At 41.6% G+C, this 27009-nt stretch overlaps 1 protein-coding gene across 2 annotated transcripts in view; it reads right to left on the bottom strand.

The window, feature by feature from the left end:
- TSC22D1 (TSC22 domain family member 1) overlaps positions 1-27009 on the bottom strand; it is a 147114-nt gene that overhangs the window by 19366 nt on the left and 100739 nt on the right. The window contains exon 1 of one of the 2 annotated variants that reach the window (XM_059684678.1): positions 9455-9607. The exons of the other annotated variant lie outside the window; for it this stretch is intronic. The gene's annotated coding sequence lies outside the window, so the exon portion shown is untranslated. Of the gene's footprint in view, positions 1-9454; positions 9608-27009 lie in introns of those variants that run through there. 2 annotated transcript variants of the gene reach the window in all.

The following is a 27009-nucleotide window of genomic DNA, read 5'->3' as shown; positions in this document are numbered from 1 at the left end:
CAGGGTCGATGGGGAAGTTGCGGCGCCACCCCCTGTCACGCACAGAGCAGGGCCCATCAGGGGGGTTGGGGCTCCTTACCCTGTCACGCACAGAACAGGGTCGAACAGGGGGTTGGGGAGCTCCCCCTTGTCACGCACAGAGCAGGGTCGATCAGGGGGTTGGGGAGCTCCCCCCTGTCCCGCACAGAGCAGGGCCAATCAGGGGGTTGAGGAGCTCCCCACTGTCACTCACAGAGTAGGGCCAATAGGGGAGTTGGGACACCGCCCCCTGTCATACACAGAGCAGGGCCGATCAGGGGGTTGGGGCTCTGCCCTCTATCACCCACAGAGCAGGGCCGATCAGGGGGTTGGGGCGCCACGCCTCTCACACTCAGGGCAGGGCCGATGGGGAGGTTATGGCTCTACCCTGTCACACACAGAGCAGGGCCCGTGGGGGGCGGGATGTGGGGGGAGTCGGGGCGCCACACCCTGTCACACACAGAGCAGGGCCGATCAGGGGGTTGGGGCACTGCACCCTGACACACACACAGAGCCGCAGGGTGATCAGGGGGTTGGGGAGCTCCCCCGTATCAGGCACAGAGCAGGGCTGATCAGGGGGTTGGGGCGCCTTCCCCTGTCACGAACAAAGCAGGGTGGATGGGGAGGTTCTGGCCCCACCCCCTGTCACACAGAGCTGCAGGGCGATCAGGCGGTTTGGGCGCTGCCCCCTGTCACGCTGATCCCGGTGCCAGGAGGCCTCGCAGTTCCACTGATCCCGGTGCTGGGAGGCATATTACCCTTTTACTATATAGGATAGAGGCCTGGTGCATGGGTGGGGCTGGCTGGTTTGTCCTGAAGGGTGTCCTGGATCAGGGTGGGGGTCCGCACTGGGGTGCCTGGCCAGCCTGGGTGAGGGGATGATGGCTGTTTGCAGCTGGTCACACACCCTTCAGGGTGGGGGTCCCCCTGGGGGTGCCTGGCCAGTCTGGGTGAGGGGCTGAGGGCTGAAGCTCCCAACTGCTCCTTTTTTTTAATTCTGGGTCAGCTTTAGCTCTGGCTCCAGCTCTGAGGCCTCTGCTGCTGAAAGTACGTATCTGGTTTGTTTGGGTTCTATAATCAAAACAATGTATAACTCCAGCTCTGAGACCCCGGCTCGCTGAAAGCAGGTTTCTGGGGTTTTGTTTAGCTTCTATATTTGTAACAATGTTTCAAACTGCAGGCTCAGAGGCCGGCAAGGCAGGCGGGGAACGTTGGTTTCCTCCGTCACTGAAGCAAGCAAGCCTCATGTTAGTTTCAAGCTGCCTGGCTGCCGGCCGCCATCTTGGCTGGCAGTTAATTTGCATATCGCCCTGATTAGCTAATGGGTACGCTAATTACCATGTTTCTCTTTTATTAGATAGGATAGATGGCCTGTTATTATATTGAAGGCCCATAAGAACCTCATTTTGCCAACACTTTGAAAATCAAACTGAGGTGAAGAGGGAACATGGAAAGCAATTCATAAGATATCTAAGAAAATGTGAGAGTAAAATCTGCCTTCTTGTGATTAAGAGGCCTGAGATAGATAACAAGCTCTCAAGTCTGCTCTGGAATTAAAAATTGAAATAAAAGACATTATGAAAGAAAAGAAAAGAAAAACTTTATCAGACGACAGCCCTGATAAACAGATGTAAAAATTCTTAACAAAATTTCAGCAAATTGAACTAGCCAAGCTCCTGCTATACGTGCACACCATAGCTTCTGCCAACAATGACACTAATATCTTATGTTTCTTGGTAAAGTACCTGGATGAACAGAAGAGTAACACAAACTACTAATTCCAAAGGAATGCTCATATGCTAAAAAGAATCACTACCTTTAAGCAATAGGATTCAAATGGCTTACACTCTTTTTGTCTTTGGGAAAATAAGCTCCTCAAAGCCAAATTTCTTCATAAATTATCACTTGTGTTTAATAGCAGTGGATTATGAAAATCAGGAGCCATGGGTAAAAGAGGCATCACAGATTTAGAAGCCAAATGATATTCTATTTAAGACTCTAAGTAAAGCCATGAAAAATCATCCTGCTTATGATATGCTATTTTGAGAACCTCATGCAAGTCTCCTACCAAAAATGGACACGATTTTTATTTTACTTATGCATAGCTATAGAAAACAGATGGTTCAAACTCTTCTTTTACTTTTTAAAAGTAACTCATTAATTTAAGCTAATTTTTCAAGTTAAATTCCAGAAGATAACAAGAATAAGCAGTATAGAAAGAAGTGCCAGCGGGAACTAGTTTAACCACTATTCTATGCACACAGACCACCTAGGGCCATTAGAGTCAGATCCTTTAGAGATCCTAAAACAATAGGTTGAAATTCAACTGAACAGTGTTATGTATGAAGGTGAAGATAAATTCTAGAGTATCACACAGCTACTGGAATTTCTAGGGCAGTACAGACTTAGGCAAGCATTAATAAAATGGAAAAAATAACTGTGTGCCAGGGACACAGGGTGTATTTAATAAATACCTTTTGCTTTGATCAAGGGACACATTTCCATTTTATGGTCCCTCTGGACTCCAGTTTGGCAACTTTAATGGTGCCTGAGGATTTCTTTAATTGTTCTATTCAGATTTTTAGACCTGAAATGGACCTTGGAGATCATCTAGTTCTAACTTCCTTATGCTGTAGGTTTAGAAATGGAAGATCAAAGACCTTGTGTGCTTTGTCCAGAGTTTATCTGAGTAATTGTAGGTGGGGCCTAGAACCAACTTCTGATTCAATCTACTGTCCTCTAGACTGGCAGACCAGGAATTCCAGATTCACATATGTAGATCTAAACTAAGAAATATTAGAGCTGGAAGAGCAAAGAGATGGTAGAGTGGAGAGCCCTCCTGCTAATCTCAATGGAATCTTGGCAATCTTCCAACGCTGCCCATTTTACAGGTGAAGAAACCAGGCCGGGCGTCGGTGTGTGAGCCAGGCAGCCTGCGTACTGGGTTTCTAGGCTTTGTCCTGAGTATGGATGTTGAGCTCTTGGTGAAAGCCAGCACTCCTGAGCTTCGTATTATTAGATTATGATGCTGGGGAGGTGGACGGGCACTCAGATCAGTCCCAGTGCCAGCGAGTTCCACAGTCACTGGGAAGAGGTCGCGTCACTGGGAGGCTCGCCAGAGACACACAGACACAGGCTGCTGCCAGATATGTGTTTGTGAACATGCCTAAGACTGATTTTCAAACTTCCATAAGCCCTGGCAGTTACTTGGAGAGCTCCTGAGAGCTGTGAGAAGGGCCACGTGGAATCCAAGTGGATCAGAGACTATGAAGCTCACTCCTAAAGAAGGAAAGCAGGTTGCCTTTCCAAGGCTTGTGGCCAGCAACGAGGAGAAAATGGCCTTATCAGAATACCACTCCGAGAACCTCTGAGGCTTTCCAGTTCAGGCCTGATGGGTCTTTGCTTTTAGTAAATCAGCTGGGATCTCCTACCCAGCTCTCCTCCAGAATAGAATTTTGACATTACTATATTCTCCGTTATTCACAGGCAAGAGCAAGAAGACTACATAATGAAAACAATAAAGTACTCAGTGGGCTACTAAGGTCAATGGAGTGGGAAATATAAATTTACAATGTTCACTTAGGATCACTTTTTAGTATTTAAACTTGCTGCCAACCACTATAAAATGGTCACTATAATAATATATCTTGGCTAGCAGGATATAAACTAGAATAAAACAGTTTTCTATGCATTAGCTCTTCAGGCATTCCTTCCTTCATTTATTCATATTTATTTAACACTAACAACCCATATTTATTTAAGTTTGACACTAAAATTATCAAGACAATTAAGACACAGTCCCTGCCTTCAATGACCCAGGGGTAACTGTGGATGCGGAGAGAAAGACATGTGGTATCTGGTATCAGCTGGGTATATATAAAGAATGATGGTTAGCAGAAAAGAAGCCAAGGGATATTTCCAAGAGCAGAAGACTCTCCCTATGGGCCCTAAAAAATAAGCGGAACTGTCCAGTTGGACCACAAGGTACAAAGAGAATGAGAACACTCCACGAAAAGGGCATGAAGCAGCAGGATGAGTTTGGATACCTATCAGCTGTTGAGTGTGGCTAGAAAGTAGGAAGTTGGGGGTTAGTGGTGGGAAGTACAAAGAGAAGCAATAAAAAGAAAAATGGCTGAGGAAGCCAAGGTTCCCCGCCTGCTGCTGCCGGCCTCTGAGCTGCACTCTAAGAAACAATGTTGCAATTATAGAAGCTAAACAATCCCCAGAAACCTGCTTTCAGCCAGCCGGGCCTCAGAGCTGGAGCTGCAACAGTGTTTCAATTATAGAAGCCAAACAAACTGAGGTCTCAGAGAGGTGTCAGTGAGAAGGCTTAAGTCCTATCATCTATTACCCCAAGTTAGGATAATTCTGCACAAATTACATAAAACTTGAACTTGAATACCTCAAATACATATTATGAGTAAAAAACAGAGTTAATTATAAACAACTTTGATTACCTTTGATAAATTGGGGGCTTGGAGGGGGACCAATTAGATTATATTAAGAGATTTTTTTAAAAACAAATCAGGATAACTAGGTTAAATAAGTAATTAACCTATTTTAACAATAAAGTATGCTTGGAACAGAAAAGGTTTTTTTAATGATGTGTATAAACTACCTACATTCAAATGGGGTTGAGAAAGTAAACAAGACAAATGAGAAAATACATAGTATATGAGATAGTAACAGTACTAGGAAGATAAATTAAGGAATGGAAGCAGGGATATGCATTATCAGAGAGGTTAAAATTTCAGATACAGTTATCAAGGACGGCCTCCCTGAGAAAGTGAGTTTTGAGTAAAGATGTGAAAGAAGTGAAGCAATTAGTCATGAAAGAGCTTTTTAAACAGAGAGAATAAGAGGAGAAAATGTTAATCTGACATTCAAGAGTCCCAGTAAAGTCAAGTCACTATGAAGTATCATAGAATCATGCAGTGAGCAATATATGATCTAAGAGCTCTCCCTTGCTTTGCTATCTTGGTATTCCAGCATGCTCTTGGAGAATTTTTCCTGAGACGAGCATTATGATACATACATGAATTTAAGAAGCACTGCTGGGCATTTAATAGTAATATAGCAATAGGTATTACATACCACCTTATATTCTCTTATTTCATCAAAGATTATTTTTGGAGTGCTTTTCACCTTCCAATAAAAACTCAAATCTTGCCCTGGTCAGTGTGGCTCAGTTGGCTGAGTGTTATCCCATGCACCAAAAGGTCGCTGGTTCGATTCCAGATCAGAAATGCTGGATTCCCAGTAGGGGTGTGCAGAAGGCAGCTGGTCAATGTTTCTCCCTCTCCCTTCCTCTCTCTCAAAAATCAATAAAAACTTATTTAAAATTTTTTTAAACTAACATATTTTTCTGTCTGAAAGTTTAACCAAGTGATGTCCTTCTATAGAGTTATCTGCCTCCAGAGTATAACCACTACATATGCAGTGAGAGCTCTTTCCTAAGTCTTGGTTTATAGTTTCATGAAGCAATGAGAATTCATTTTATAAGGAATTTACTTTGTTGTACTGCAAAGCCATTTAAAGCTACTTCTGAGTAAATCTAATAGGTTGGCAACACTCATTTATCTCTGTTTCTATCTATAAACTATTAGATTGAGAATGCAGTTTTAAACATACAAGGATAGAGTAAATAGGAGAGATGTCTATTTCAACAGACTGAAACCTAAGCAAGCATTAAAAGTCCGGAAGATAAGTTAATATACATTGGAGAACCCAATACTTCTCAACCATATGCTTCTCAAAGTATACAGTGCAGGCAAGATGAGTCTATAAAACACAGACCTTAATTGCCACCCTAATCTTGCACAAATAAATAACTAAACAAGGGCTAACCATTCTCTAACATAACCAACACTGGGGAGGGGGGGTTGTGGGGGCGCGGCAGGGGCTGGAGGGAGAGGAGGAACAACCTGGGGGAAACAGAAATTATGGAGGGAAATAAAGAAACATTAAAGATCTTAAAAGATTACATAGAGCCAAAACCGGTTTAGCTCGGTGGATAGAGCATCGGCCTGTGGACTGAAGGGTCCCAGGTTCGATTCCGGTCAAGGGCATGTACCTTGGTTGCAGGCACATCCCCAGTAGGAGGTGTGCAGGAGGCAGCTAGTCGATGTTTCTCTCTCATCGATGTTTCTGACTCTCTATCTCTCTCCCTTCCTCTCTGTAAAAAATCAATAAAAATATATTTTAAAAAAAGATTACATAGATAAAATAACAGTAAGGAGGGAAGGGAAGAGCAATAAACATTCAGAAAAAAATGAAATAAAAATTCCAAGAAGAGCTCTTGGAAATTGAAAAATTTATATGAAAGCATAAGTGAAAATTCACTAGGATAAATGGAAAGTTGAAAAAATACCAAAGACGGGGAAAATAGGAAAGAATGCTTAGAAGGGCTAACAACTGAATGATAGAAGTTTCAGAAACAGAACAGAGAATATAGAGAAGAGGAAAGTCCCATAAAATAATTCAAGAAAATTTCCTAGAACTACAGATCATGCTTTTTTAAACCTAAAGAGCCTGTTAAGTGCAACCTGTTCTGTTATAAAGCTTGCTTAGAAAACATACATTTGTTCCAACACAATTTATATGGTAGAAAACAATTTGACCATAATGCTCACTTCACAGTTTACTTGTGCTCATGTCCTCAAGAAATACTAGGTGAACGCAGGAAACTACAGCCATTGAAACCAAGCCACCTAGACACACACACACACACACACACACACACACACACACACACACACACACCCCTCAACCGTATACCAGCTACTTCACTTCAGCACTACTGTTACACTATAAGATTGTATTTTGCTATTCTTTTAGCAAATGTTAATTTTTCTACATAAAAAAGCACTCATTCTACTTTCCAAACATGTCTAATTACCCTGGTACAGAAACACCATGCAGTTCATCCAAAAGAAAAGTTTTCAACTATTGAGGAGAAGCAGGAAATAAGGTGTTTTGAAAGAAACAGGAGACTATGTCATATCTCCAGAACAAGAGGCATAAAAAGTCCACATTGGGAACCGTCAAAGATGACAGATGACAGTGAAAATAAAAGAAACATCTATGGCTAGAGGAACCTCAAGTGCTGTGAAGTCAATAAGAATGACTCAAAAGAAATAGAAGAAATGGAAAGATTGCTGAGTACATGGACTAAAGAGCAAATCATTTAAAAAAATATCAGGGACCTTTCTCACAATCAAACAAATAGCACTATCTACACATGATGACCTTGAACAGAAACCACCAAGTCCGGCAGAAGCTGCCTCTTTCAGTGCTAGTGATGGCTGGCTTATACTTTCCCCCATCTCTATGATTTCCCAAGCATTCAACTGTCGGGTGCAGATCAGAAAACTCCAACCTCCAGCAATGATACAGAAGTTAATTGAAGAAGGAGGCTATATATTGGATCAAAGTTTCTATTTTGATGAAAACAGGTATCTATTATAAATGCATGTATTTGACCTAAGTCTAAAATCTAAGCCTACTGACTGTTTTATATTATTGGATGGACTTAGAAAACTAGGTTCTAGGGATTTCAAGGTCTACTTATATCACAATAGAGAAAGTTTGAGGATCTTTCATTTTTTAAATGCGTGAGTGATTATTTGATTATTTCTGAATCACTATTTTGTATAAGATTTGGCGCTAAGATTCTGATATCAGCAAAAATCATCTGTATTCTCTTAATAGCATTATTCTATAATGGCCTAAGAGAGGTAAGCAAAATGATGCTGATTTATCCTTTTTAATTAAATGTTTCACTTTCAAACTACTCTTAAAAGCTTCTATGATGGTATTTTAGTCAGTATTGTTATTTATTATATTAGAAAGAAATTTTTTTTCAACTACGAAAATCATCTTTACAACTTGCTCTTCTTTTTTCTAACATACAAATTATCCCAAGAACCAATTCGTAAGTGACTTCATTGTTTCAGTAAAGGAGTAACTCAAGTTTTGCTTTAATTTCTTATGATATGATGAATTATTCAGTGATTTCTAATTTTTTTGTTTTATGTCTGTAGAGAGAACCCCCTCTTTTTTTCTTCACCTACTTATTTGATGTCCCAAACTATGTTACAGTCCTGGGAGCTTCCTTCATACAGGCTGTCTCTGCTATTTTATTTGTTTGTTTGTTTGTTTAAATAAATTTTATTTATTTATTTTTGTTAAGCCTCACTTGAGGCTATTTTTCCATTGATTTTTAGAGAGAGTGGAAGGGAGGGGGAGAGACAGAGAGAGAGAAACATCGGTATCACATCAAGTGGTTGCCTCCCACATGCATCCCAACCAGGACAGGGTATTGAACCTGTAACCTAGGTATGCCCTTGAACGGAATCAAACCTGGGACTCTTCAGTCTGCAGGCCAACTCTCTACCCACTGAGCCAAACTGGCTAGGGCCCTCTGCCATTTTAGTCTCTTCTCAAAGAAAAGTCCCTGCCAGTGTCTATGTCTTCTTTCTCTGTGATTCCTGTGAGCAGGAAATCAATGACCTCATGCCCAGCACAAGGAAGGAAAGATATTCTAATTTCCCACTATAGCTCCCTTCCACAAATATTCACGGCACAAACATTTTGTGCCAGGCATCGTGCAAGTCACTGGGCTTCCGTGAAGAGTAAAGCAGTCTTTCCTCCAAGAAGCTGGAAGAAATTTTAAACCACGGTTTTTCTTAGCAGCAGGAATGATAACTCTCCTAGTTTTATCACAGAGAGCTAGAAGAGAGATACATTTTCAGATACAAATTCAGATAATTTTCTTGTTACAAATTAAAGTTCAAAGAGAAAAATAAAGGCGAAACAAAATCTCTACACCAAATTTAACCAGAACAGAATACTTATTGAACATTTATTGAACTGTGTACTAGGGAAGGTATAAAAACTGTACATATTATTTCATTTAATAGTTAAACTCACCCATATTATCATCACATGTATAGATAAGTTAAGTGAGCCTTAAGCAAAGTGAATTTGTCCACTGTCACACTGCTAATTAAAGACAAACTTGAAATTTGAACTCATTTGTCTAATTAAAAAAAATTATTTTCGCTACACTTAAATTATTTCTTTAGTGCCTACCTGTGCGTCCATAGTCCAGGAGTGGTGGTAGATTTACAAGCAATAATAGAGCAAAGTAATAAGAGAAAATCTTAGGTATGGCAGGTGCCAAGAGAGCAAAGAAGGCAGTAACCAAGTAAAGGTGGGGGATGGGAGAGGGTAAGAAGGAGTATTATCGATGTTGAGTGGTCAGGAAAGGCTTCACAAAGGAATTTTCTCCTAAATTTAACCTTTAAGAATAATCTTAAGATCATTAGTTACACCAGAGAAAAAAGAGAACATTTCAAAGAACATGAAGAGCATGTCCAAGACAAAGCACATTTGTGGAAAGTCCCCCAAAAGTAGGGACATTGGAGATACTTACCGAACGGTGGGGACTAAAGGCAGGAGTAAGTATTCAGAGACATTCCAAGTCCCCAAACATCTTGAAAACACTGCTAACGAATCTGAAATTTTCCCCACAACATGAGCCCCAGGCAAGCAGAATGGATGCTGGCTGTCAACAGCCCGTTGGACCTAACTAGTACAATCCAGCTAATTATCAACCCTGCCTCTAGGATATGGCAGCAGCCATTGAGGGATTTACTGCGGGGAGTGTCCTGGACTTTAGAACGGTAATTCCAGATACAGTGTGGGGGCAGAATGGAAGGAGGAAAAAGCATAGACTAGGACGAAATCCAATTAAAGGGTCTCTGTTGGGCGTGGGGGAGTGATTTTAAAGAAAGATACATAATCAAAATATAATCATCATTTCCAGTGATCCTATCATGATAACATATAAGTACATATTACATAGAAACCATTACATAATAAGAATAATCCAGACTGGTGACACCACATACATATACAGGAATGTTATTTTAGCAAAAAACAAGAACAATTACTATCATTTAACTAAGCACTTTCTTTTGTTCAAGTTATATAAAATCAAACATTTATTTTACATATTATTTTTAGAAAGTGCTGTGTAGTAGAAAATATGGCTCTGTAAACAATACATCACAATGAACTTATTTAATCTCTGTATGGAAAATAAGAACAGACTTTGTACAAGAAAAGTAAGTAGTAATGATGTATTTCTAGTAAACCTTCCGAGTCCTGCTCTGTAATCATCTTACTAGTATAACAAATCTTCAAGATATACTATGGCCCATACCACTTTTTAGTTAGATGGGTCATCTACCTCAATAAATCATTTATAGGCCTGCAAATGCAATAAGCACAAGTACACCCCAAATTTCCAAATGAAAACAAATCTTGTACAATATAAAGATATATAAATTTTTATACATTTATATCTATAAAAGTAGATTATTATAAGATATAAGATATTAGAAGTTATCCTATTTATCTGGGTGTTTAGAGTACTTGATATAGACTCTATTTCCACATCAAAAAAGAGGATATAAAGAATTTAGAGAGAGCCCAAAAGGGAAAAAAACAATTTTAAAAGTTATAAAACTGGAGTAGAAGAGAATAGCAAATAGGGAAAAAAACTAATACAAGTCCATTAATATGGTAAATATCTGGAAATATTTGAAAACTCTTTATCTGTGAAAAGCAAAGCTTATGTGTAACAAATATAATTTATAAAAGTTAATGTATAATTACAAATAAGATCTTAGATGCATGTTACTTATTAAGAGCTTCTGAAATTTAAAAAATATTTAAATCATGCCACTCTTTTCAATGAAAAGAGATTAACTTAATAAATTTAGTCCTTGCTCCACTAATTCTAAAACTAAAGTTGATTACAGAAGAAAATTTTGCATGTTTCTCCAGTGTTTGATCAAAGAAATCAACTTTACTTCACATAGTAACAAAAATAGATATTACATCAGTGTATATAAGCATAAGCATAGAAAGAATAAATGGATATAAAAACTGTATGTGATTTCCTAAAATTATGGAATTTCAGTTTAAAAGTCCATGGTCACAAATAAATCTTCAAGTAATTTTTTAGAGTTTCAAGGAAATAATCATTGATAACAATGTTATAGAATATAGGAAAATATAAAGTTTATTTATTTGAAGTAGTTAAAATAATCTACTATAGATATAAAATCCTAAAATATTGGCAAATTGAATTGAACAGTATATCAAAGAACAACAAAAATGAAGCCCATAGAAATTCTTCAAAGTATGGGAATGCCCAAACATCTATAAATCAAATTCATCTCATTTGACATAGTCAAACTTCTCACATACCTGTATTACCCTTGTCTATCCAGAATTATAGAAACAGTAGCTCTAGCTAAACTGCAGTTCAGTGACTGCTTGCATGCAACTCTAAATTAGTAGTTAAGGTCGTTAAATAGCCCATGTGTAAACAACACTATGCACTTGAACTAGAGATGTGTCAATAGGAATAAATTCAAATTAACTATTGAATTTCATTAGGAAGTTTATATAAAGAAAATAGTTCTCTCTTTCAAGACGGCCTTTCACAAAGAAATGTCTAAATCCTTAAATGTGTGACAGTAGAGTATTTAATGAAAAACATATTTACAAATTTATATTCATTTGCTCTTAAGATATAATAAAGATATCCTATCTAATAAAGAGGGAATATGCTAATTGACCCTCATGCTGTCGCAAATGGCGGTGCCCACAGCCAATAAGGAGGGAATATGCTAATTACTGCCCTGCCCTCAAAGATGGCGGCGCCCACAGCCAATAAGGAGGGAATATACTAATTGCCTCCCACGTCCTCAAAGATGGCAGCGCCCACAGCCAATAAGGAGGGAATATGCTAATTGACTGCCACGCCCTCAAATATGGTAGTGCCCACAGTGCCCAGTCCCCTCAGCCCTGCCAGGGCACCTGCCTCCGGAGTCCCCCAGTCCCCTCAGCCCCTCAGCCACCCAGGGCCGGCCTAAGGCACAGGCAAGCCTTGGATGGCGGCTGCCCAGCTGACGCCCAAGGCACAAACAAGCCTCGGATGGCAGCTGCCCAGCTGCCCAGGGCCACCCGAGGCTCAGGTAACCAGGGCCGGCCGAGGCTTGCACTGCTGGCAGTGGCAGCAGCAGAGGTGTAATGGGGCGTCACCTTCCCCTGATCGTCGGGTCGCCTCCTGCCCCTGATGGCTCCCGGACTGTGCGAGGGGGCAGGCCAGGCTGAGGGACTCCCCCTCCAGTGCATGAATTTTCATGCACCAGGCCTCTAGTAATATAATATATCCTTAATTGCAATGCAATCCAGTCATAGTAATTGTCAAAGAACAATGCCAAAATAGTAAATCAAATCGAAGAAAAAAGAAAACAAAAATCAGTCATTTTTTATTGGTTTGCTGTACCCATAATTGAGTTACTTCACACGTATATACATAGCTTGCATTTTAATATATTTAAGGATATACTGACAAATTTAAAATGCTTAGCTGTGTATATAGAACAGTGATGGCAAACTTTTTGAGCTCGGCATGTCAGCATTTTGAAAAACCCTAACTTAACTCTGGTGCTGTGTCACATATAGAAATTTTTTGATATTTGCAACTATAGTAAAACAAAGACTTATATTTTTTATATTTAAATGCCATTTAACAAAGAAAAATCAACCAAAAAAATGAGTTCGCGTGTCAGTGTCATAGGTTCACCATCACTGATATATTTTTATTGCTTTCAGAGAGGAAGAGAGAGGGAGTGAGAGAGATAGAAACATCAATGATGAGAGTCATTGGTCAGCTGACTCCTGCACATCCTCTACCAGGGACCTAGCCTGCAACCCAGGCATGTGCCCTTGACCAGAATCGAACCTGGAACCCTTCAGTCCACAGGCTGACACCCTATCCACTGAGCTAAGCCGGCGAGGGCTTCCATCACTGATATAGAAGGTACTCAATGCCTACTGAATTGAATTTTAGAAAAAAATTAAGTATAACTACTATATTTTGTAATCTCATGGTTAGAAACAAAAGGAACTAGGGAGTTGTCACCAAAAAATAATAGCAACTAAGTGGCAGCCATAACCGGTTTGGCTCAGTGGATAGAGCGTCGGCCTGTGGACTTAGGGGTCCCAGGTTCGATTCCAGTGAAGGGCATGTACCTTGGTTGAGGGCACATCCCCAGTACGGGGTGTGCAGGAGGCAGCTGATCAATGTTTCTCTCTCATTGATGTTTCTAACTCTCTATTCCTCTCCCTTCCTCTCTGTAAAAAATCAATAAAATATTTTTTTTTTAAAAAAAGAAAGAAACTAAGTGGCATGGAAAATACTTATACATATCCTATGGTGACAATTAAACATGAATGCATATATAATCTTACACATAGAGGAACAAGAAAAAAAAATGTCCAAGTGAGTAGAAGGAAGTAAATAATATAGATCAAAGTGGAAATAAACAAAATATAGTCTAAAAACAATACAAAAGATCAATGAAACCAAGAACTGGTTCTTTGAAAGAAAAACCAAATTGATAAACTGTTAATCAGGCTCATCAATAAAAAAAGAAAGAACCCAAATAAATAAGATCAGAAATAAAAGAGAAGTTAACAGCTGACACCACAGCAATACAAAGGATTATAAGAAAATACTACAATTACATATCAACAAATTGGACAATCTGGAAGAAATGGATAAATTTCTAGAAACGTACAATCTTCCACGACTGAATCAAGAAGAAACAAAATCTCAAAAAACTGATTACTACCAATGAAATCAAATCAATAATCAAATAACTACAAACAAGAAAAAGACCTGGACCAGATGGCCTTTTATCAAACATTCAAAGAAGGATTAATGCCAATCATTTTTTAACTATTCCAAAAAAAAAAAAAAAAACCAACTCAAGAGGCGGGAATACTTCCAAGCTCATGTAATGAAGCCACCATTACCCTGATTCCAAAACCAGACAAAGATGTTACAAAAAAAAGATAATTATAGGCCAATATTCCTGATGAACATAGGTGTAAAAATCCTCTAAAAACATTAGCAAACCGAATTCAATGATAAATTAAAAAGAGCATACGCCATGATCAAGTAAGATTAATTACGGTTGGTACAATATCTGCAAGTCAATTAATCTGATATACCATATAAACAAAATGAATGATAAAAATCACATGATCATATCAATAGATGCAGTAAAAGCATTTGATAAAATCCAGCACCCATCTATCTAATCTAATAAAAGAGAAAAATGATAATTGGCGTACGACGATACCCTTTTCATTGGCTAATCAGGGCTATATGCAAATTAACTGCCAACTAAGATTGACAGTTAACTGCCAACAAGATGGCGGTTAATTTGCATATGTAGGCACAATGCAGGGAGGTGAAAGGGAAAGCAGGAAGAAGCCCCCTGCCACTGACAGTGATCGGAAACCCAGGGGGGAGCTAAGAGCTGGGTGGCAGGGCAAAGGCGGCCCTGGGGCCGCCTTTGCCCTGCCCCCCAGCCATGATCGGAGAATCAGGTGCCTTTTCCGCCCTGGCCAGTGATAGCAGGAAGTAAGGGTGGAGCCAGGGATGGGAGCTGGGCACGGTCGAAGCTGGCAGTCCCAGGAGCTAGGGGTCCCTTGCCTGGGCCTAAAGCAAAGCCCACGATCGCGGGGCCGCTGCAGCTGCGGGTCCCCGCTGCCCGAGCTGGACGCCTCAGCCAGAGGCGTTAGGCCTGGGCAGGGGCGGAGCCTGCAACCACGGGGAGCTGGGGGTCCCCTGCCCAGGCCTGACACCTCTGCTGGAGGCCTCAGGCCTGGTCAAGGGGCCGATCCGGTGATTGGTGACCGGAGGGTGATGAGGGTCAACTCCTCTGGCCGAGGCATCAGGCCTGGGCGGGGGGCGGAGCCGGGGATTGGGGGGATATGATGGTCCCCTTGCCCAGGCCTGAAGCCTGGGTCAGAGGCGTCAGGCTTGGGCGGGGGGTGGAGCAAGCGATCAGAGGGAGATGGGGGTCCCCTGCCCAGGCATGATTCCTGGGCCAGAGACCTCAGGCCTGGGCGGGGGCCAGAGCCAGTGATCAGGGGGAGATGGGGGTCCCCTGTCCAAGCCTGACACCTCTGGCAGAGGCGTCAGGCCTGGGCAAGGGGCCAATCAGGCAATCGGAGGGTGATGGGGGTCTACGCCTGAGGGCTCCCAGTATGTGAGAGGGGGCAGGCTGGGCTGAGGGACACTCCCCCCCACACACACACACACCCAGTGCACGAATTTCGTGCACCGGGCCCCTAGTATATATATAAAAGCCTAAGTGTCCGTTCAACCATCTGACCTGTAACTATGATGTGCACTGACCACCAGGGGGCAGACGCTCAACACAGGAACATGACGTGCACTGGACATTTAAAAAGAAATGGCACCGTGGACCTGGTGCCGACAAACCAACACTCAGCTTCCCCAAGTGGGAAATAGGCCCCGCCACCATCCCAGAACGACAGCCCACCAAATGGCAGCCAATGCTGCTAAGACCCCATTGTGCAAAATGAGGCCCACAGCCCAGCCCTGAAATGGTGGCTGTGGGCGCTGGGTAATGACTTCACCAGCAATGCCCGGCTTTTTCTCCCTAGCAACTAGCATCCTTGGAGTTTCTTCAGCCCGGAATAGAAATTTTATATAAAATACTTTTTTCTTAAACACAGTCTTATTACTTCTTCCCTAATAATATCTCTGTTTTTCATTTCTTTTACTAGAGGCCTGGTGCACAAAAATTTGTGCACTCGGGGGGGGGGGGGGGGGTCCCTCAGCCCGGCCTGTGCCCTCTCGCAGTCTGGGACCCCTCAGCGGATGTTCACCTGTTGGCTTAGGCCTGCTCCCCGAGGGATCAGGCCTAAGCTGGCAGTCAGACATCCCTCTGGCATCCCAGGAGCCCTTGTGGGATGTCCACTTGCCAGCGGGGGGCAGGCCTAAGCTGCAGTCGGACATCCTTAGTGCTGCTGAGGCGGGAGAGGCTCCCGCCATCACAGCTGTGCTAGCAGCCGTCAGCCTGGCTTGTGGCTGAGCAGAACTCCCCCTGTGGGAGTGCAATGACCACCAGGGGGCAGCTCCCACATTGAGCATCTGCCCCCTGATGGTCAGTGTGTGTCATAGTGACCAGTCATTCCCAGTCATTCTGCTCTTAGGGTCAATTCGCATACTACCCTTTTATTATATGCCTGGTGCATGGGTGGAGGCTGGCTGGTTTGCCCTGAAAGGTGTCCCGGATCAGGGTGGGGGTCCTGCTGGGGTGCCTGGCCAGCCTGGGTGAGGGGCTGAGGGCCATTTTCAGGCTGGCCACACCCCCTTCAGGGTGGGGGGGTCCTGCTGAGGTTCCTGGCCAGTCTGGGTGAGTGGCTGATGGCTGTTTGCAGGCTGCCAAGCCCCCCTGCAGGGACCCTCACCCCATAAAGGTGTGGCCAGCCTGGGTGAGGGGCTGATGACTGTTTGCAGGCTGGCCACAGCCCCTTCAGGGTGGGGGTCCCCACTGGAGTACCTGGCCAGCTTGGGTGAGGGGCTGATGGCTGTTTGCAGGCTGGCCACCCAAGCTCCCAGTGGAGGCTGGCTGGAAGCAGGTATCTGGGATTTATTTATCGTCTGTAATTGAAACTTTGTTGCTTTTGCGGAGGCCACAGTTGGCCAGGGCAGGCGGGAAGCTTGGCTTCCTCCATCGCCTGGGCAACCAAGCCTCCTGCTTGCTCCAGCTCCATGGCTGCTGGCCGCCATCTTGGTTGGGTTAATTTGCATATAGTCCCTCTGACTGGCTGGTGGGCATGGCTTGGGGTGTAGCAAAGGTGCGGTCAATTTGCATGTTTCTCTTTTATTAGATTAGATATTCCTACTATAATCACCCTAATCCAGACCCATATCATAAGACTTCCAGATTACTACCATATCATCCCACAGGTCAACCTGGTTCCAATCTCCATCCACCCAGATCCAAGTAAATTCATCTTCCAGGCTAATTTTCTTCAAACTTTCTTAACTTTCATGCCTGTCACCCACTCAACTACAAGTACTTTATTGACAGGGTAAACCCCCAATCTTTGGCAGAGCATTCATGGTCTGTAACCAACTACTCCTAAACCACTTCTAACTTCTTTTTAAAAATTCAACTACAATGCATTTTTAACCCAATTTCCTTAAAAGAAAAAAAAAGAAGTAGTAAAGGTATCTTAAAACCACATTTAAAATGAGAAAAATACTTAAATTGTTGGCTAATTCCTTAAGTCTTTTCAATAAGATTCTAGGTATCCTGGAGTTAAATGTTCAAATTTGCTACCACTTTGAATGAGCTGTTTCTGCTAATAGTTAAGGTGTGTGTGTGTGTGTGTTTTGTTTTGTTGTTGTTTTGCAGAATATGTAGGAAGATGTTGTTAATACAAGCTAAACTCTTGCATTATTCTTCAGGTAATCTCAGAGTTAGAGGTAATTTAGTTTCAGAGTATACAGTTACACAAAAATTGCCCCAAGCAATAGGAAGGGTTTAAGGCTGTTTCTTAAGGCATGCATTTTTTATATAATCCACAAAATCGGTCTGCAAATCTTGAATAAGTTCATTTTTACTTAAAAAACATACAGTACCTTTTGCCAATGGGACAATGTATACATCCAAAAATTACAAGCAAGATAAATTGATCCATACATTTTAGTTATGAAACTTCTGCTGCCTCATCGACCATTAGTTTTTCAAAAAATTGTATTATCAAGAACTAAGAAGAAAGGATCAAGTGAAAGGATAAGATGTCTATGCTCTAATATCCATTTCGGGTGAAGGTAATTTATCAGTCACTTCCTGTGGCTTCTCTGGCACTCTTATAACAATTCCCTATTTACCAGAGAAGGGCTGAATGAAAGATAAGGGGGGAAAACCCTCCATAAGTTGGTGATAACTAACAGGGAGGAAAGTGACAGGCAGGTAGATGAACACGTTATAGAGTCAGAGAAACACAGGGTTGTTCTTGGAAACCATGTCCTCTCCTTATTCCCTTAATCAGTGAAGCTCAACTGCAGCTTTTTTAGTGCTTATATTGGATTAAAACGGATTCATTCTGAAATTTGATCTAATGAATTATATATACATATAATATCTTCTTAAAATTAGAAAAAATATGCAAATAATTAAGGAGGGGACCAAATCCGGAAGAAAACCTCTTCTCTTGTCTAAACTTTCATAACAGACTCACAGAACAACTCCAGACCTGGCAGTATAGGAGAGGAGAAAGAAAGGCTCTGGCAAAAATAGCAGTACCCATAAATGAACTGAGAAGTCCAGGAGACAAGCTTTCCCCCAGAGCTTACTGCACCACCACTGGGCCACATACTGCTCCGGGGCAGCTCTCCAGGGACACAGACCCACCAGAGACACAGATTCATATAATATTATGGACACGTCTCATATAATATTATTCATGCAAATTATGTACAATTCAGTCGAAAACATTATAGGAATGATTTCTTAAAGTTGTTCTATAAGCAGCTACATTAATTCCTAATGTTCCTCACAATCACATGATCCTATTCCTCATGGTCTGGGGCTGCCTTTAACAGAGTAGCCTTTCATGAAGAATTCTTAGCCTTGTAGTTTATTCCCTTCCCCAAATAACGTGGTGCAAAACCCCCTGGGACAAGGCAATGTCTGCCTTCATTTGCCATTTAAGTTTACAGAAAGCTATCATGTTCTACCACACCAGAGTCTGGCACTTGACATGATTCACTTCACTTTGACAGGAAAACATGTAGATAAGCAAAAAGCAAGCGATGCCAGGCACAGCCTTTAAGTGCATAAGATGCAGAGTCTGCTGGGACTCTGTCCTCATTCCCTCCACACCACCTTTATCTATCACTTCATCGTAATCACAATCCAGTAACTGATATTCAAATGGTTCATGAATAAAGGTTAAGTTATAGTCTAAGAATTCAAGAAAGTATGGAATATAGTTTAGAAAGTTTCCCATCAGAAAAGTTAAAATTTAAAAGTTCTGGTATATAAAATGTTTAACAGTTAACCACATGGAAAACTTCTATTTTAGATAATGAAAGGTTTGCTGTAAATAGAAGCAAAAGTAATGTACAAAAATACAATCCTGCCACCTTGTGGTAATTATTCAAAAGCACTTCACCACTTCATACTTTGAAACAAATTCTGATTTTTCAAAATGTGCTTATTTAGAAAAATATTAATCAATACAATTGTTTTAAAATATTAAATACTGCTATTAATGTTCACTAAAATTTATAGAAATGTATTAAATTATCAATGTTTACCTTAATAAAATTGTTTCTAAGGTCAAAACAAAATTCCCTCTTCAAACTAAAGATGTACAAATGCAACTGTGAACACCTGGAACTTACAATAAATTCTTAGCATCAGTTATGAATCACACTTCATAAATATATGGAACTGCAAAATGTTTATTGCCCACTAGATAGTATTGTTTGCAATCAATTTTAAACTATGAAGTAGGAATAAATGAAGAAGGGTAAATTTCTATAGTACCTTTACTAAATTTATGTTAGAATTCTTAAATTGTTCAAACTCTTCACTGAACCTAAATAATTAAATTTTTTAATACCAGGTTGAACATAAAAAAGGTTAGGTCTAAAATATTGAATAAAAATATAGGACCACAGACATTTCCCGAGCACCATCTACAATTCCTTTTAGAAAATCATTAAGTGATGACTAAGTATCCTTGAAATATAAGGGTTGGAAGTTTATTCTGTGAAAATATGAATACCCATTACAGAAAAATATGATGATGGTAATATGGTTGAACCATATGAAATTTCTACATGTAAGTTAAAAATGGTTGAATATTGCTCAGTGTAATAACATTTCTTGAGAGCTTTCCTTTATAAATCTGTGCTATGTACTTTGATTGGTCTATCTCATCTAATAATCCTCATGTTAACCTTGTAGAGAAGGTACCATTATTATCCCCATCTTAGCAACATGGTATTGAGGTTTAGATGTCAAATAACCATCCCAAGTGGCTGAGACTGTCTATTTCCAGTTTCCATGATCTTAAACACCATATCCAATAGGATAGACATCTATATAGATAAAAATAGAATATCTGTTTAGTGTTTCTGAAAAGGTAATCAATTTGATCTTTTGGCTAAATTTTTATTTTGTCTTTCTGTTAACGATGCCTCTCAACAGGATTTATGTTTCCTTCTATACCATAAAACTTTTAGGAAAGGGCAAAGAGAGATTGTTGCACTTTTTTGTTCTATGACTTCATTTAAACTTATTTCTTTGATTTAACAAGTACTGGTCATCTCTTCTATTTCACAACCCCAGACTGTCCCTTCTCTTTTTTCATGTAAATCGGCATTTTTTACCTTGCACACTGGTACCAATCCTTCAGACACTCATAACCAATGACATATCTGACTTCTCTCTCCTCTCACTCATTCATCCTCTCAAAACATTTGAGAACCTGTGAAGTGTACCAGGTGCTGAGGACAGAAACGTGAGAATGCATAGCCTTTACCCTAAAAATGTATATTTTAAGTAAAAGAGGCATACAGAGACACTATAATAAGTATTTCAAGACAAGTATGCAGAAAGTATAATGGAATTTTGGAAGAAAGGCAGTTAATTTTGTTTTGAGGTGTCTGTTTTTGGCCATTCTTTCCATTCTCTAGATAAGCTCCACAATTAATTGTGTAGCTTTTGGCAAGTGTTTATTTTTACAGTATAAAATCTTGTACTACAAAGAGTCGGGATTGGCATTAATTTTTTTAAAGTAGAAAACAAAACGTTTTATCAAGAATAATGATTATGCAAATAAATATTTTCACAATCTCTTTTTTGTCTAAAAGTTAAAATGTCCAAATAATCCACTAAACGGCTACAGTAGAAACAAGGATATCAGGATTATGTATAAATTCTATAACTAATTTACACTTAGGTTTTCTTAGGATTCTCCCTAAATCCCTAAAAGTAGGTATAAATCCCTCTAGAAAAGCTTATTCACTCAGACCAGTCTGCTATCATATTTTAAATTGCCAATAAAACATGGTATCAGTTAAATACACACACGTACATATATATATGCACATACATATACACTATATTATATAAGTTCACTGATATATTTGTGAATCACAAATTCTATCAGGTTTAAGAAAAGTATGTCTTTTTAAAAATCATCACAAGCTAATCCTAATAAAATTACATTTTAAACAACCACCCCTGGCTGTCTACTTGTCAGCAACTAAAATCTAAGTTATTTCAAAGCCTTTTCCATCTGTACCTATCTATACTAATAAACCAGTAATATGCTAATTAGACCAGGTCGACCGGACATCTTCTGGATGTCCAACTTCCTTCTGGACAAAGCCATGGTGGTGGGGGCTGAGGCAGAGGTGGTTAGGGTTGATCAGGCTGGCAGGGGAGCAAGCAGTTAGGGGTGAGATCAGGCCAGTGAGGGGGAGCATGCAGTTAGGAGCGCAATCAGGCCAGCGCGGGGAAGCAAGCAATTGGGGCGAGATCAGGCCGGCAGGGGAGAGCAGTTAGGGGGCGATGAGACTGACAGGGGAAGGCAGTTGGGAGCAATCAGGCCAGCAGGGGAGGGCAGTTGGGGGCGATTAGGCTGGCAGGGGAGCAGTTAGGGGGCAATTAGGCCGTCAGGCAAAGGTGGTTAGAGGTGATCAGGCAGGCAGGCAGAGGCAGTCAGGGGTGATCAGGCAGACAGGCAGGCAGGCGAGCAGTTAGGAGCCAGCAGTCCTGGATTGTGAGAGGGATGTCCAACTGCCGATTTAGGCCTGATCCCACAGGCAGTCAGATGTCCCCCGAGGGATCCCAGATTGGAGAGGGTGCAGGCCGGGCTGAGGGAAGCCCCCCTCCCATGCACAAATTTCATACACCAGGCCTCTAGTATTGTTATAAAAACAAGCATTATTTGACCATGAGTATTCAGATATTAAATAACCTCTTAGTTCCCTTACTGCTCTAAAATTATGTGACTATTTTATTATAAAGTTTACAAACACTTCAGGAAACCATAAATAAAAAATAAATTAGAATTTTTATCAATGGATTTTTTCACTTAAAATAACTAGAAAATTTTGTCATCATGAGCCACATGCAATGGTTAATTTAGGCAACAAAAAAAAGGGCTTATTTCTCCTTTAAGATTCAAGAATTTTCATTTGATACTAAGCTCCTTAGAAGTCAGGGTGACCACACTGCTTTAATCTGGCTTTAATCTGGTTCACTTCACTAGAAATATCAATGAAGGCCAGATTCCTTCAGGACCATTAGGAAATCATACTAACCCAAGATGGCAGTGTAGTAGGTGGAAGCTACTCACCTCCTCCCAGGACCAAACTGGAAGTACAACTAAAATAGAGAGCAACCAACCTGAATAACCTACTAAAGATGAGCTGAAGAGAAGTCTTAAGACTAAGGATTTGCAGAAGAAGCCACATTGAGACTGGTAGTAAGGGTGGAGACATGAAAAGGTCTGGCCCCACTCCCACAGTCAGCAGCTGAGATTCCAGAGGGATATTTCAGCTGCAAAGGTTCACTTTGCAGAGCATGGGTTCTCAACCCCATGACAGGCTTCCCAACTCAGGGCACCAGAGCCAGGAAGAGAGGCCCACATAACATCTGGCTATGAAAAGCAGTGGGGTTTCTATCTGCCAGAGAGAAAGGGGAGTCTGGTAAAAACTCAGGCACTTTTAAAGGGCCAATGCCCAAAATCCCTTTTGCAGCCATTCATCCTGGGCTCTGGTGGAGAGAGGGTGGCGAAGACTAGGGTTAAGCAAGGAGAGGATAGGGTTTGTGGCTCTGGGGAAGGAGCTGAGGGGACAACCTCTGGGAACCCGCCATACTGGGTTATGCTATCACACTGCAGACACCATCTTTCTTGGGTGGAGCTTGCCCTCCATACAGCATCAGCCTGGGGGAAATACAATAGCCCTACCTTCTATTCTCCCTATCAGCCCATCCTGTGGAGCTTCTATTTTGCTAATAGTCAGGGGCCGGGATGTATAGGTCTGGGCAGACTCAAGGGGTGTCATTGGCTTAAGGGGGGCATTCCCCCCACTTTCCTGTGAACCTGATTGGCACCTCCTTCTCACAGTAGATCCATTAGCCCCACTCTTCAAGCTCTCAGAGGCCCCCACCCTCTTACTTTTGGTGGCTCCACCTTGCCAAGATCTGGGCAGAATCCAGGACAGGAGCCACACCCTCCAACTTCCCCCAAATCTGACCAGCACCTCCCCCTCTCCTGACTCCCAGGGGCCCCTCACTGTTGAGATTAGGCTCCTGGCAGAATTTGGGACAGACTGAATTTCGTGGCTTTAAGACAAGGGAAAATTTTCTATTGCACGCCCTACCCGTGCAGAGCCTTCCCTTCACAAATCTTGGTTTGTTTAGGCATGATAAAATCTGCTGGCCTCACCCTGACAATCCCCTGACACCCCACTCCACCACAAAAGTGTGAGAGCACCCAACAAGTGGCAACTAGACTTGGTATACCCTGGGACATTTGCTGAGTGGCCTCAGACACAGCACTGGTACCAAGATTGAACCTATATAGATCTGGAAAACACCTCGGCCCTAGCTGGTGACTTACTGAGAACCTATTGCATGCAACTTGAATACTACCAGAGGCTCTTTCAGTGACTGAGCCTAACAGGCAGCCAGCAGGTGGAGACAGATAGAGGCAACCAGGGGGTTCCTAGGGACTTTTGCTGACTGACCTCCAGTCCCAGTGCTGGTAGAAGTGAGCCTTGGTGCAGCTTGAACCTTCCTTAGCATACCACAAGGTAGAGTCCGCCACAAACTGGATTGCTTTGCAGACCCATACAGATTATCCAGGGCGAGTCGCAGGCAGCATCTGATATTGACCTGAACCAGAGTCCCTCCCAAGAGGCACCTGCAGCAGCTCATACACTGTGGTCTGGATTGATCCTCATAGTCAACCAGCCTGAGAACTGATCCCACACACAAATGTGCCAATAGCAATCAAGACTCAAGTACAACAGGAGGGCCCACATAATCCACTTAAAGGACATTCCTGGAGCACCTGCCATAGGTGATCAAAAAAATTGTAGCACAGGACACCTATTTACTACATAAGGCCAACCTATCAAGACTGGGAGTCACAGCACATCTACCTAACACATAGAATCAAACAAAAAGAGGCAGCCAAAGTCAAATGGGGAGACAAAGAAACATGCTCCCAATGAAAGAATGAGAAACCTCCAAAAAAGCTAAATGACATGGAGGCAACAAATTTACCACATATAGAGTTCAAAATAATGGTTATAAGGAGGTTCAAGGAACTTAAGGGAAGAATGGATGAAATCAATGAGAAATTAAACAAAGAGATAGTAACATAAAAAATAAAATAGAAATCATAAAAAAGAATCAGTCAGAAATGAAGAATACATCCCTAGCCGGTGAGGTTCAGTTGATTGGAGCATCGTCCCATACACTGAAAGGTGACGGGTTTGGTTTTGGATCAAGGCACATACCTAGGTTCCAAGTTTGATCCCCAGTCAGGAAGTGTACAAAAGGCAACTGATTGATGTTTCTCTCTCACATCAATGTCTCTCTCTCCCTCCCTTTCTCTCTCTAAAATCAATAGAAGACATATTCATAGGTGATGACTAAATAATCCTATATAATAAGAGAGGAATATGCTAATTAGCTGTTACACCCTGAGGCGTAACAACCATGCACATCACTACCAGATAACAGATCAGCAGGAGGGTGGGCCAGTGAGGTACAGGCAGGCTGCAGAGAGTTACAGGAGGGGGCAGGGCAGCAAAGTTATGGGGGAGAGGGGGCAGGCAGAGCAGGGGGGGAGCAGGCAGAGAGCTATAAGAGGGCAACAGCAACCTACTGGCTACAAGCAGGCCACAGAGAGCTACAGGACGGGGCAGGGCAGCAAGCAAGCGGGAGGCGGAGAGCTACAGGAGAGGGCAGGGCAAGAAGCTATGAGGGGGGCACAGGGGAGCTACGGGAGGGCGGGGCAGCAGGCAGAGAGTTACAGGAGGGCGGCAGTGACCTACTGGAGCACGGATTCGTGAGCAGGGCTACTAGTAATAATAAAAAAAGAGAAAAACTTTTTAAAAAGAAATGAAGAATACAATATCTGAAATGAAGAATATGCTACAAGGAATAAACAGTTGGTTGGATGAATCAGTGATTTGGAACACAAGATAGAAGAAAATGTTCAATTAGAGCAATAAAAAGAAAAATAATTTAAAAAAAAATAGTTTAAGGGACCTTTAGGACAACATGAAATATAACAGCATCAGCATCATAGAGGTATCAGAAGGAGAAGAGAGAGAACAAGGGATTAAGAAGCTATTGAAGAAAAATTCTCTAACCTAAAGGAAAGACTCACAAGTCCAGGAAGTGCAGAAAGTCCCAAACAAGATGAACCCAAAAAGACCCACACCAAGATATCATAATTAAAATGACAAAAGTAAAAGAAAAAGAGAGAATCTTAAAAGCAGCAAGAGAGAAACAGTTACCTACAAGGGAGCTCCCATAGGACTGTCAGCTGATTTTTTAACAGAAACATTTCAGGCCAAAAGGGATTGACATGAAATATTCAAAGTGAAGAAAAGCAAGGCCCTACAACAAGCAAATCAAACTTAAAGGCTAACACAGGCCAAATAAACAAGGTTTAAGTTTATGTGGGCCACAAAAAAACAAAATCTTCATTTTTCATAGAAACGTAGGTTTATTTTGAGAGAGACATGCTGAATACAAAGGGATGAAATAAAAGAGTAAAATAGAACATTTTAATAAAAATTAATATTTTTTCTTGAACATTAACTTACCAGGCACTGAATAACTGCACAAATTAATAAGCGTAATGCAAATAAACCTATTTTTCTTGTTCTCCAAAAGCGAAATATTTCCTGTTGCACACACCAAACAAGTCAGTCCAAGACTAATGATATGGCAATCGGCTGCTAAAATATTCACTGCTAGTATTAGTGGAGAGAAATGGTGTGCCTGTGTGTAAGGCGCACAGGGAAAGGAATGCAACATGATTATAGTAATCAGTCATTAGCAAATGCTGTAGTTCATTATTAATAACTAGAGGCCCAGTGCACGAAATTTGTGCACGGATAGGGTCCGTAGGCCTGGCCAGCGATCAGGACAGATCTGTGGAGCAATCAGCAGGACAATCAGGAGGCCCCCGTTGGCACCCGCCCCCTGCTCACCGACCAGCCCTGCCCCCTGCCGCTGGTCACCTCCCTCTGCGGGGCAATTGGTGGGCCCCTGCTGGCACCCGCCTTGGCTGGCCTGGGGCCTGCGCTCCTGTGTTGAGCATCTGCCCCCTGGTGGTTAGTGTGCGTCACAGTGACCGGTCATTCCACTGTTTGGTCTATTTGCACATTAGGCTTTTATTACATAGGATTATGTATAACAGGATATTGTAAAAATTAAGTTACAAAATTTTTATTAAAACATTTATTACATACCATTATATTGGCTGGGCTGCAAAAATATTCTTTGTGCGCTGCATGAGGCCTGCAGGCCGTAAGTTTGACATGCTTGCCCTACAACCAAGACTACTTTGCCCAGCAAGGCTATCATTTAAAATTAAAAAAAGAAATAAAGAGCTTCCTAGACAAGAAAAAGTTAAGGAGTTTGTTACCAACAAACCAGTATTACAAGAAATGTTAAAGGGCCTTCTTGAGGAAGAAGGTACAGGCAGAGGAAAAAGAGGAGGAGAAGGACAAAAGGAGGAGGAGGAAACAGCATTTTATTCTTTACAGCTATAAAGAATAAAATATTAATAAGTACATACTTATCAATAATCACTTTTTTGTTGTTGTTGTTAAACCTCACCTGAGGACATTTATTTCCATTGATTTTTAGAGAGAGTGGAAGGGAGGGAGAGAGAGAGAAACATCAATGTGAGAGAGACCCATCAATTGGTTGCCTCCTGCACACACCCTGATCAGGGCCTGGGATCAAACCTGCAACCCAGGTTCGTGCCCTTGATTGGGAATTGAAGAACGGAAATAAT

Source organism: Myotis daubentonii, chromosome 2, assembly GCF_963259705.1.
Source record: "Myotis daubentonii chromosome 2, mMyoDau2.1, whole genome shotgun sequence".
Taxonomy (NCBI): Eukaryota; Metazoa; Chordata; class Mammalia; order Chiroptera; family Vespertilionidae; genus Myotis; species Myotis daubentonii.
Note: the sequence above shows the minus strand (reverse complement) of the source record. Positions and strands in the feature narration are given on the sequence as shown.